Source organism: Macrobrachium nipponense, chromosome 3 (assembly GCF_015104395.2).
Source record: "Macrobrachium nipponense isolate FS-2020 chromosome 3, ASM1510439v2, whole genome shotgun sequence".
Taxonomy (NCBI): Eukaryota; Metazoa; Arthropoda; class Malacostraca; order Decapoda; family Palaemonidae; genus Macrobrachium; species Macrobrachium nipponense.
The window spans coordinates 134,035,286-134,047,785 of record NC_087202.1 but is presented as its reverse complement, the minus strand read 5'-3'; the positions used below and the strand labels follow the sequence as shown (position 1 = coordinate 134,047,785).

Sequence of the window (12,500 nt, the reverse complement as noted above, 5' to 3'; positions counted from 1 at the left end):
TTGCTCGTTGATTTACTCAAAAATTAGGTCTAGACAACATCAGATCTTTTGTAATATGCGTCATAGTCTGGGGACGATTGCTAAATCTTAGTCTCGTTCTTCCTCGTTGTTTGTGAAATACATCAAAGATTTTATGCTTTCTGGCGTTCCCCGGCCTTTTCATACTAATTCGGAAGAGGATGTAGTCTAATAAACTAGTTTCCTAATCTAGCGAGTAAGGGAGAAAGTATTGCCTGATTGCCAGCTTCAGCTAAATGGTTGACGATATAAATATCAACTTGAAAGAAGTAGAAATGAATTTAGATAAAGTCTTTGTGAGTTTGGAAGGCTCCCCAGGAGCACATACTACTCCCCAAACAACCCAGCACCCCTGTTTATACAAACAAAGATGACTAGGTCTTCCGAGGGCCTCCGTTCCTCTCCTCCTCCTCCTCCTCCTCCTTTCCTCCTCGTCCTTTTTCTTCTTCTTCTTCTTCTTGTGTCACTGTTAACCCTTGCTCTCTCTCAGGGATTCAAATGACCCGATGTTTCCTTAGAGAGGAAAGAAAATACAGAATGAGTTAAAGATACAGGAATTTTAGGATAGGATATTTATGATTTATTTATTAGAATGAAAATGTAAAAAATAAACGATGTGTATGTTAAACAGTACAGAACAATGATTTCTAACAAAATATAGCGTATTGATTTTAATTTTCGTTGGTGAAATGAAGCTCTATTTGGCTGTAGATTTTTGCTAGAGCATATAGTAAGCTGGAGGTCTGATGTGTGATCATACCTCCAGCTTACTATATTTATTAACAGAGGATGGTATACACCATGAATTTTCACTCTTATACATACTAAACACATCCATATATACATATATACATACCATTATCACCTGCCAATCCACACAGTTTTGATGGGGACAAGCATCACTATTCAAGATTCACTCATGTGGGAAGAGTAATCATAGTGTACAACTAAGTAGCATTAGACAGGTTTCATCATTTATTTGCAGAATCCAGAGGTCCACATCAGCAATTTTAATCCTTTGAACACATTACTACACTCACGTGCTTGTTTGGGGTAATGGGCAGTGCTGGCAGAGAGTTGGTTTAATCTACCCTAAACCAACATAGACAAAGTCAGGCATAAGATTTCGGAATCTAGTTCGTCTGCGCTGATCATAATCATTCGGGTAAACGATGCGATCTTTAACTGACCTTTGAATTCAAACCTTGAGACAGTTTTCTTCCAGACGGGGAGTGCTACGTAGGGGGTAGTGCCGTCAGTGCACCTCATGCGGTGCACTATAGACATTACTTAAGGTTCTTTGCAGCGTTCCTGTAGCACTTATCTGCAAACTCTTTCATTTCTTTTACTGTATCTACGTTCGTATTCTCTTTTTCCCATCTTACTGTCCACCCTCTCCTAACAATGCTTTGAGATGCAACTACGAGGTTTTCCTAATGTTATACCTTTCAAACATTTTTACTGTCCGTTTCCGTTTCAGCGTTGAATGACCTCATAGGACCCGGCACTTGACCTTTGGCATAAATTCGATTTTCTGTTCTTAAACAAGGAGTGTCAAGGCGACCTATAATTCTAGACTTTGACTGGAGAGACTAAAGCTAATGACGGCCATGGTTGGATCTTGACCCAGATCTTCAAAACATAAGACGACGATTATCCTGTTTGCCTGAGCAACATATAGACTACAAAAAGCAAAAAGTTTCCCGTTTCAGTACACATACGATGTTGACGGTTAAACGCAAATAAAGGTTAGAGGGAGATAATAAGGATAATGATGGTTTTCTTCGTTGGTTAGCCCAGTGAAATCCGATGATGATAAGGACGTATACACGGCTTGCGTGACGATCCTCCGATAGCGATAGTTGTAACGATGATGGATCTGATAATGATGATGATGAATATGGGGCATGCGAAGGGAAGAACCTAAAGTGCTTGTTGGTGATGAAGGGTGAAGACCGGAGAAACGAAGACTTAGGAGATAGCTGGATAACATAAGGCATTTAGTTTTCCTTGATGTAGGATGCCAGGACCGACTATATTCTTGTCTCGTACTCGGTTGTCTTTCTTGCTATGGATGAACATACGAATGGCGCCTGTGATGCATAACTACCCGTCCTGGTATCTCTCCTAGGGAGAACGAAATCTCAGCACCTTCATTTTTATCTGTACGCCTTCCCGCTGATGTGGGGAAGAGGAGGCCTGGGGTGGGGGCGGTGAGGTGGAGGAAAAAATGTCCTCGCTTGAGGATACCCTGACTTCTTAAGCCACGTAAGCTAGGGGAAGGGCAAGGATTCTGAAGCTAAGCGGGGGCGTGGGATGGGGGAAGGAGACGCCGGGGGTTGGCGGGGGTTGTGGGGGGTAGGAAGTGGAAGGGTTGGGGTGGGGGGTTGTTGACTGAGAATGCGCAGCCGTCCCTCATTTGTTTCGGCAAGTCCGTTTTGACAACTCATTTGCATATCTTAACGCTTAAATCTATGCCCCGGGTGGTCGAGCTTCGGTTTTTCCTTTCGTAGGAAATCTTGGGAGATATTCTTCACTCAGACGCGAAGGTTTATTCAGTGATGACCTGATTATCATTTCCCTTTCCTCTTCTTTTTCGGGTGTGGGGTTCTTCGGTGGGAAGAGCAACTGGATCAGACATCTAAAATGTCAATCGTAACTACGTATAAGTGCTATGTATACACAGCTTAACATCAGTCATATGGTCATTAACCCTGTGGACATAACGGTACCACAGCGTATAGAGATTGATGCTGTAATGATTCAACTCTCATGGAGAAGAAAAACTCCGATACGCAAACATCTTAGGCTTCATCCCAAATACACTCGCCTAATATCACATCTATTACTTTGAATTATTCTCTTCAGTCATCAGCGTCTTAGTTCATTGACCTTGAAGCTCCCCGGCCCCCCCCCCCCGCACCCCCTCTCTCTCTCTCATACTTCTTGCCCTTTTGTGAGAAATACTCTTTTGTATTTACTCACGATTTTTGCACAGCAGAAACTGGATATGCGGTGATAATGAAAAGAATTCAAACATTGGGAGTCACTGATGGATACAGTAGAATTGCATATACTTACTATTTCAAGATGACCCTTTGTTATTCAGGTTCTGATACTTTATGCCAACATTCCAGGCAGTTAACGCTATGGACAATTATTCAGGTTTTGCTAAACTGCTTCATTCAAAAGCCTACGAGTATAAAAGAACTAGCATGATAATTCCCTAGTCACTTGAAGGAAAAGAGATGCGAATTGCATTTCTGAGAAGCTATTCATTATTGTCAAAACATTTTCGATTCAACTCATTTGGAGAAGAAGGCTTCATCACGCTTCTTGAGGAGTTCAATTGTTCAAAGGGTTTTCCTGCCCTCTACAGTGACTTTGTGTATTGTCTCTTTGTTGTTGTTTGTTGTATGGATGGATGGAGGCAGAAAAATCATCGTTCTTAAACCATTGGAAATGTGGTCACACACGGACACATACTCATATATATATATATATATATATATATATATATATATATATATATATATAAATATATATATATACATCGAGCTACCTCGGAATTAATATACTTTCATATATGTTAACCGAAGGGGAATTTTTTAGTTGATAATGATTTCGTCCTCTCGTGGGTGATCAAAATTCATAAAATGGCTACGTACGGCAAACGGTCTACTTTGTTAACATGGCTGAGGTGGTTGATATTGATTGTAATTACAAATACCTGAGTTCGACGGTGATTTGTATCAAGATGGAATAACATAAGGTGTGTTCACCGAGGGATCCGATCGCTAATTTCCGTCTCTCAGTGACGTCACTGGAGCACATCGACTGGGCGATGCACTTGTCACTCCGTCAGTTGCATTGTTGCAGTTCACGATTATGGGTGTGTATTCCATATTTGGGTGCGCTAATAGCTCCAGACAGAAAGGGATTTGTTTTTACAGGTTCCCTATAGACCCCAAGGTGTCCAAAGTATGGATTAATGCATGTAAAAGAAGTGATAACATTAATGTTAAGGGTTACTGGATTTGTTCTGTCCATTTCCGGACAGAAGATTACGAAAGAAATCTTCAACATGAACTGCTACTACAACTTTACCAGAGAAGCTATTACAGATTAAAGAAAACCGCAGTTCCCTCATTAAATTTACCTGTTAAGGACGTCAAGTCAGGTATGGTTTAACAATTTGTTTACAATCTCATTAGTGCAATAATTAGTGACATATCTTCGGTTGATAAGTAGCCTGGACTAAATTCTTGAAATGAAATACAAAATTAGAATAGGCCTAGCATATCTAATGAGTGAAGAAATTATCGGATTAAGGCTATCCAATTTGTTTTCTTTTATACTTTCATTTTATGAATGTAAAGTTGTTCCAACAGGTGATTAGACCTATGCGTAGTGACGTACTTCTGAGTACGTCTTCCTGTGCAGACAAGAATTAGGCCTAGATCTTTTATTTCTTAAGAACCCCACTAAGGGATATCGTGGGGTATGAGTATAGACTGACTTCGAGTGTAGACTGAGGAATTTCTTGTTAGGTAAGAACAACATTTAAGCAATCACGGTCATAATGTCGCTCCCAATGATGATAACATGCCATGTATGAGTAATACTAGTGTTATGGAACCAGGTAAGTCTTGGGTTTCCAAAACCCCTGAAGAAAGTGACTCCAGTTATGTTGACGTAGACTCTGAATTATGTATCTCTGCTCATCTCTTGATGAGAATTCCTCAGGTAGGTCTACCTAATGAGCTGGAGGAAGAAGATTTTGTAGATCTTGGAGTAGAGTCTGAAAATGGTATAGAAATTGAAGCCTTGAATTATCTGGGAGGTTATAAATATCCTTCCTTAGGTTTCCCAGAAATTGAAGGCCTAAACAACGACTGGATCTCCAAAGTGAGGAGGAAAGTGTTGTTAGGCCCAGTCCTCAATTTGTCAGTAATTGAAAGGAGATGGAATAACTCTTTAAATCTTTTCACGGGGAACAGTTGAAACCAGGCGTTGATGGGATTACGAAATTAGTTAATATTTTCAGGGAATTAAACATTGATGCTCCAGAGGAAGTAATGAAGTTCGAAAAAGAAACCCACAAAATCACTTTGTAACTTGTTTACTTCTAAGTATTTACATTTAGTTTTACTACACACTCGAGTACTTTCAGGTATATAATACCGTAAAAAACAAAGTATGTAAAAATAAATTGGAAGAAGACAGTAATACAGAAGATGTAGCGGGGGTATACATAATCAATTGCAACAATTGTGGAGACAGATGTGTGGGGGAATCAGGTAGGGGAATAAGGACTAAAGTCCAAGAACATTGAAGGGCAGTACAACTTAACTCTCAGGGGAGTGCTATGGCTAGGCATTGTTGGGAAAATGACCATAGATGGATTTAAAAAAACAGTAGGCTTATATACAAAAGCAACAAAATTAGTCACAGGAGGGTAGTAGAAGGTGCACTCATCAGAGAGTTTAAAGTAATAGAAGGAAACAAAGGTTTTACCTCAGAAGATCCCATAAACCGAGCTTTGATATTAAAAGAAGCTAAGATTGACCCTGCTGACCTGGAGATTAGGTTTCCTGCCCAACAGACTTTTGGTACCCACACCCTTACCTCAAGGATTAATCCCATTGACCATCAGCTTAGCATATCAGAGCGACAAGAGGGAATTGGCAACTCTCAAGGAAACCAGAACAGCCATCACATAAATGACAGCTCAACGAGAAGAAGTTCCAGAAGACTGCTGGGCCTTGACCCAGGCTAACATCCCAAACATCTCTTGAAAATGGGCCACAGATAGGGCCTGAAAGTACTCGAGTGTGTAGTAAAACTAAATGTAAATACTTAGAAGTAAACAAGTTACAAAGTGATTTTGTGGGTTTCTTTTTCAATCTTCAGAAGAAAACTGAAAGAAGTTTTTTGTTTGGTTCATAATGAAGTTCTTTATTAGGTGCAGAATACATTTTAGGGTGAAGATATTAAATGCTGAAAGGAAATCAGAATTTCTTAAAAAAGGTGTAAACAAAATGAAAAAAAATTCTTCAGTAAATTTTGGTAAATAAAAGAACAATACGTTAATTCAATAGAAGTCTGGCATGTTTTTTTTTTTTTTTTTCATATTCATTCACCCACGTTACTTTCGTTATTTGTATTCCAACAAGATTATATTGTGTATGGTAAGGTCTTAGATATCTTGATATAACTGTGTTTTAAGTGATAGAGAGAGAGAGAGAGAGATAGTGTGTATTTTCCTGTATGGAAATTGTGAACACCAGCATAGCAACAAATTACTGTCAAAACATAATCATTTAGTGCACTGCCCAGACGACGCGCACCTGTGACGTCACAGTGCGGGAACCGAGCGACCGACGATCTCACCTTATGTTTTTCCATCTTGATTTGTATGGTCGTAGTCGGTATCAACTTATACCCCACTTGTTGGCAGAGCCGATAACGTCAATTGAGTCGTGATTTCTCCTCAGCCCTCTGGGCGCTGGTTCGAACCCACGAGAGGACGAAATTATTATCAACTAAAAAATTCCCTTTCGGTTAACATATATGAAAATATATCAACTCCGAGGTAGAGCGAATTGGATATTAAAGGTCAATTGTAGCTCGATGTATATATTTGAATCACAGTGATGTTATGAAAGTTCATATATATATATATATATATATATATATCTATATATATATATATATATATATATATATAATGTATATGTATATATACACTACACACCACACACACACACACACACATATATATATATATATATATCATATATATATATATATATAGGAATATATATAGAAGGAAAATAAACAAGATAAAAGAAGGAATCACACTAAAATGATACACATAAAAACAGAACAAGTACAAATGGCAACGAACAGTCAAGCTATGGTATGGACGAAGGAACAACACCCGCTGATTTTTACATTTTAGCACCAATTTTAACTTTCATCCTCTGTGTATCTGTTCATTTCTCTCTCTCTTCTCTCTCTCTCTCTCTCTCTCTCTCTCTCTCTCTATATAATATATATATATATATATATATAATAATATATATATATATATGTATATATATATGATATATATATATACGTATATATATATATATATATATATATATATATATATATATATATATATATATTAACTTAATGATAAAGAAGTAAAGAGAAAGACACACAAAAAATTCTTTGTATGATACAGATCTAGTATAAGCACTCGTAAAAAACCAATAGAGAATCTTAAATTAAATACAAATTAAAAACGAACAAAAGCCAAATTAATATGACATCTTAGTGGCCAGAGAGGCGCACATGCAAATATGCATAAACATTATCACGCTGGCAAGACTACATGCCATGCTTAGATCAACAATGAGAGAAATCTGTTCTTCTGTTGCAGTGGACACTTTGAAACTCGAATGAAAACTTTCGGCTGGAGCCCTTCTCTCTGCAGTTTCTGACTAGCTTCCTTCCTTGTACATATATGTATACGGGTGATTGACTGGAGCCAGGGAATAATCTAGTTTCAATACCAAGGCGTTAAAATGGGGATAATGAGTAATAGATACTTTCAATGCCAAGGCATTAAAATGGGAATAATGAGTAATTGATAGTTTCGATGCCAAGGCATTAAAATGGGAATAATGAGTAATTGATAGTTTCAATGCCAAGGCATTAAAATCGGGAATAATGAGTAATTGATAGTTTCATACCAAGGCATTAAAATGGGGAATAATGAGTAATTGATAGTTTCAATGCCAAGGCATTAAAATGGGAATAAGAGTAATTGATAGTTTTCAATACCAAGGCGTTAAAATGGGGATAAGAGTACTAGATAGTTTTTCAATGCCAAGGCATTAAAATGGAAATAATGAGTAATTGATAGTTTCAATGCCAAGGCATTAAAATGGGAATAATGAGTAATTGATAGTTTCAATGCCAAGGCATTAAAATGGGAATAATGAGTAATTGATAGTTTCAATACCAAGACATTAAAATGGGAATAATGAGTAATTGATAGTTTCAATACCAAGGCATTAAAATGGGAATAATGAGTAATTGATAGTTTCAATGCCAAGACATTAAAATGGGAAAATAATGAGTAATTGATAGTTTCAATACCAAGACATTAAAATGGGAATAATGAGTAATTGATAGTTTCAATGCCGAGGCATTAAAATGGGAATAATGAGTAATTGATAGTTTCAATACCGAGGCATTAAAATGGAATAATGAGTAATTGATAGTTTCAATACCGAGGCATTAAAATGGAATAATAAGGAGTAATTGATAGTTTCAATGCCAAGGCATTAAAATGGGAATAATGAGTAATTTGATAGTTTTCAATACCAAGGCATTAAAATGGGAATAATGAGTATTGATAGTTTTTCAATACCAAGGCAATTAAAATGGGAATAATGGAGTAATTGATAGTTTCAATGCCGAGGCATTAAAATGGGAATAATGAGTAATTGATAGTTTCAATACCGAGGCATTAAAATGGGGAAGAATTAGTAATTGATAGTTTCGATGCCAAGGCATTAAAATGGGAATAATGAGTAATTGATAGTTTCAATGCCAAGGCATTAAAATGGGAATAATGAGTAATTGATAGTTTCAATACCAAGGCATTAAAATGGGAATAATGAGTAATTGATAGTTTCAATACCAAGGCATTAAAATGGGAATAATGAGTAATTGATAGTTTCAATACCAAGACATTAAAATGGAAATAATGAGTAATTGATAGTTTCAATACCAAGGCATTAAAATGGGAATAATGAGTAATTGATAGTTTCAATACCGAGGCATTAAAATGGAAATAATGAACAATTGATAGTTTCAATACCGAGGCATTAAAATGGAAATAATGAATAATTGATAGTTTCAATACCGAGGCATTAAAATGGAAATAATGAGTAATTGATAGTTTCAATACCAAGACATTAAAATGGAAATAATGAGTAATTAATAGTTTCAATATCAGGCTATTAAGATGGAAATGATGAGTAATGAATAGTTTCAATTTCAAACCATTAATTTGGGAATAATGAGTAATTAATAATTTCAATATATGGACATTAAAATGGAAATATTGAGTAATTGATAGTTCCAATATGAAGCCATTGAAATTGGAATAATGAGTAATTGATAGTTTTAATACCAAGGCGTTAAAATGGAAAGCTTTCTTGACTGTGTTAATTGGCAGGATTACAAATGTAGAGTTGTATTTTGTTAGTCATTTAAACCAAAATTTATGATTGAGGGTATTCTCATTGACGTGCTCAGGGAAAGAAGGTTAAAAAGACAAGTAAAAGAGAAAGTATCGATAATAAAGAAAATGACGCCGTGTATATCTTGGGCAGTTCTCATATTTGACCTTTGACGGAGTCCTCCCACAAGTTTAGATAGATTAGAAAAGAATAAAGAATTTAGGCTAAAGGCCAAGCGCTGTCACTGGTGAGGTCAATCAGCGCTAAAAGGGAACTATACTCTGTTTTTTTTCATCTGTCCATCTGCCTGTGGTGTTTTTGTATGGTAACACTGCGTCCCGGGCTTTAGATAGTAACATTCAGCTTCCATTCAGCGATTATAGTAATATCCTATTTCGAATATTAACGGTGTAATTCGCATACATTAAATTATTAAAACACTTTTCAGTTGCAAATGTACACCCAGATATCCTTTTATTTACCTAAAACTTACACATAGCGTAACTATCTAAAGCCCGGGACGCAGTGTTACCATACAAAAACACCACAGGCGGATGGACAGATGAAAAAAAACAGAGTACAGACAGTAAGGAGGTTTGAAAGGTGTAACAGGAAGATAACCTCAAAGCAGTTGTACGGTGGAACAATTGTTTGCAGAGGGTGGAAAGTAAGATGGAAGAAAAATAACATGAATGGAGGTACAGTAAGAGAAATGAAAGGGGTTGAAGTTAGGGGACGCTGCAAAGTTCCTTACTTGATGCTTATAGTACACCACGTGAGGTACACTGATAGAACTATCCGGATCACTACGGGGACTATGATATGAGTCTAAGGTCACTCGATGAACGCTTTCACTAATATCCATGATAATTTTTTCGTGACTTCCGACATACAGACAGAGACGAAACAGGAAGTATTGAATCTCTGGGAGGGAAGAGCATAATATTCTTCTGTCATGATGCGAAAACAGACACGCATATAAAATATATTATAAATATTGCCAATACCATCCGTAACATAAATCCTGCTATTTCATGGCATCTATAAACAAAGGGAAATGCTTTTGGCTGCGTCAGAGCACCTGTCTATATCGTTGAATAGGACTTCTTATGTCCGGTGATTACGCCGTAACTGGATGTCGGCTTCTTCAGCGCTGTCTCCAATATTAGGGTCTTTGTAATGTCCATGGATACAATTAAGAATAATGTTAATAGATAGTTAACCTCCCCATGTAAATCCTACAATACAACTGACAAGTAATTTTCCAATCGCATGTAATTCTTATCTTTCTCTCTGTCCAGTGCCTATCCCTCTTTCACTTCCTTCTCGAAAGTCATTCTCGTAAGGCCTTCACTTGCCCTCCTGCGACTTGGGATAAATATAATACGACAGACTTTGTCACGGGATCTGATCCCATATCACCGAGAACAACCATCCTTTCTCCGAAGCGCGTTCAACCACCTATCGAATTATAAGTATTAGAGTCAGGGGTCCTGTTCTTTTACAAGCTTTTAAAACGCCAGGTTCTCAAATCGCCGTCATGCGATTTCTCGTCGGGGCTTAATGAACCAACGTCACCTTTCCCAACGCGGCGGTCAACAGCTGCACCCCATTAGAATAAGCGTGAAGCCTTCTTCACTCCGCTGTATGCGTCATAATTCAAGTCCGGCTGACACCTTATTTCACAGTCTCGGGGTGGGTGGTGGCGGGGGAGGATGGGAGGGAATGGCGTGACAGCCTCGATGGCTCCGTAGCAGGGGGACACTTGATCCAACTCACCAGGATGCTGACAAAAGAAAAAAAAAAAGGAGGACCCCGAGCACCGCCCCGCGAAACTCTTGACATCTCTCTTTTTCCGCTTTTTGCGGGAGTGGCCGGGACGCCTGGACTCCTTCGCAGATTTATTATGGTCCTTATTATACTACAGTTCTCGTCCTGTCGGTCAAATCAGGAGTGATTGAAATGGACGGCTGCAGGGACAGGCGGAGCTTCAGTCAGGAGATAATTCGTGGGTGTCTTATAAACATGTACTCCCTCTAATCCCTTAGTTTGAATAACTGAGATGGTATGCATAAACAAATCATCATTTTAGTAATAATATTTACATTTTACCATACACCAACATTATAAATTGTACATCATATAGATATAAAATCTCACAGGAAATTTCGATATGTAGGCAAATTGCTAAACAAACTAAGCTTGCAATATAATAGTTTATATTGGGCAGGAATGAAGTGAATCTATGTGGGTGGGTGTATGTGCACACACGCGTTTTAGACACGCACACGCAGCGGTCACAGAAGTGCTCTAGAACATACCCTCACTCATGGTGGTTTGTTTGTCCTTGACATTTTAAATGCGATGTCTTACAAATTGTCGAAACCATTCTGGGTCAGAGTTTGGTCCAAAATATGAAATAAGAAAATGACTGGCTGTGACGATAAATCTCACCATCTGATTTGAGTGGTAAATAATATTCATAATGAGTAAAACAGATATAATGAACCTACTGCTCGTGAATTCGTCAAAAGAAAAGTCTAGGAAAAATGCAGAAAACAAGATGTGAAGAAGTAGTCTCGCGCTATCCTGTGAACACATCCTCAGCTTGTATTGTGAATACAACCTCAGCATCACCATCAGTCAGACGAAAATGACAGACGCATCAGTTTCCTTACTCTTCGATTCTTCTATCGAAAAGTGGGTCTGCCCACCTATGCTGTATCGTCTCTTGTCGTCCATCGCTTTCGCCGCCATTTCCTTTTCTCTGAGGGACGTCACCGCGACGCAGGATTTCTCCTGAGGTGGCCATACACTGGAGACGGGTGACGTCCTTTTAAACATACTCGAGTATATTTAAAAGACTTCGGGCATGGAATGGTAAGACATTCTTTGGAACTAAATCACAAAAATTGTCCCACATAAAAGACTTATGACGAAGGATTGGGGCAACATTCAGAAGGAACTTAGCTGAAAAGATGGAGGAAAAAAGTTTTTCAGATTCATTAAAATCACGCAGGAAAAAAGTTAACCATTACACTGACATATGACCTTATACTTTTAATTCTATACACTCCACAAATTTTAAGCCACATACCGTTCGTTCCATACCGAATTCACTACAATTTGGGAATAACTTACACCTGAAGGATTTCAATTAAGTACTTCTGTCTATCGTTTTTATACTAGGAGACGCTTGTAGTATCCTGCCGGGAACAAATCGTGGCAGTTATAATT

General features: G+C 37.8%; 1 protein-coding gene across 3 annotated transcripts in view; it reads left to right on the top strand.

Annotated features, from left to right (window-relative positions):
- Positions 1-12,500, top strand: part of LOC135222068 (high affinity copper uptake protein 1-like) — a 467,399-nt gene that overhangs the window by 67,766 nt on the left and 387,133 nt on the right. The window lies entirely within an intron of this gene.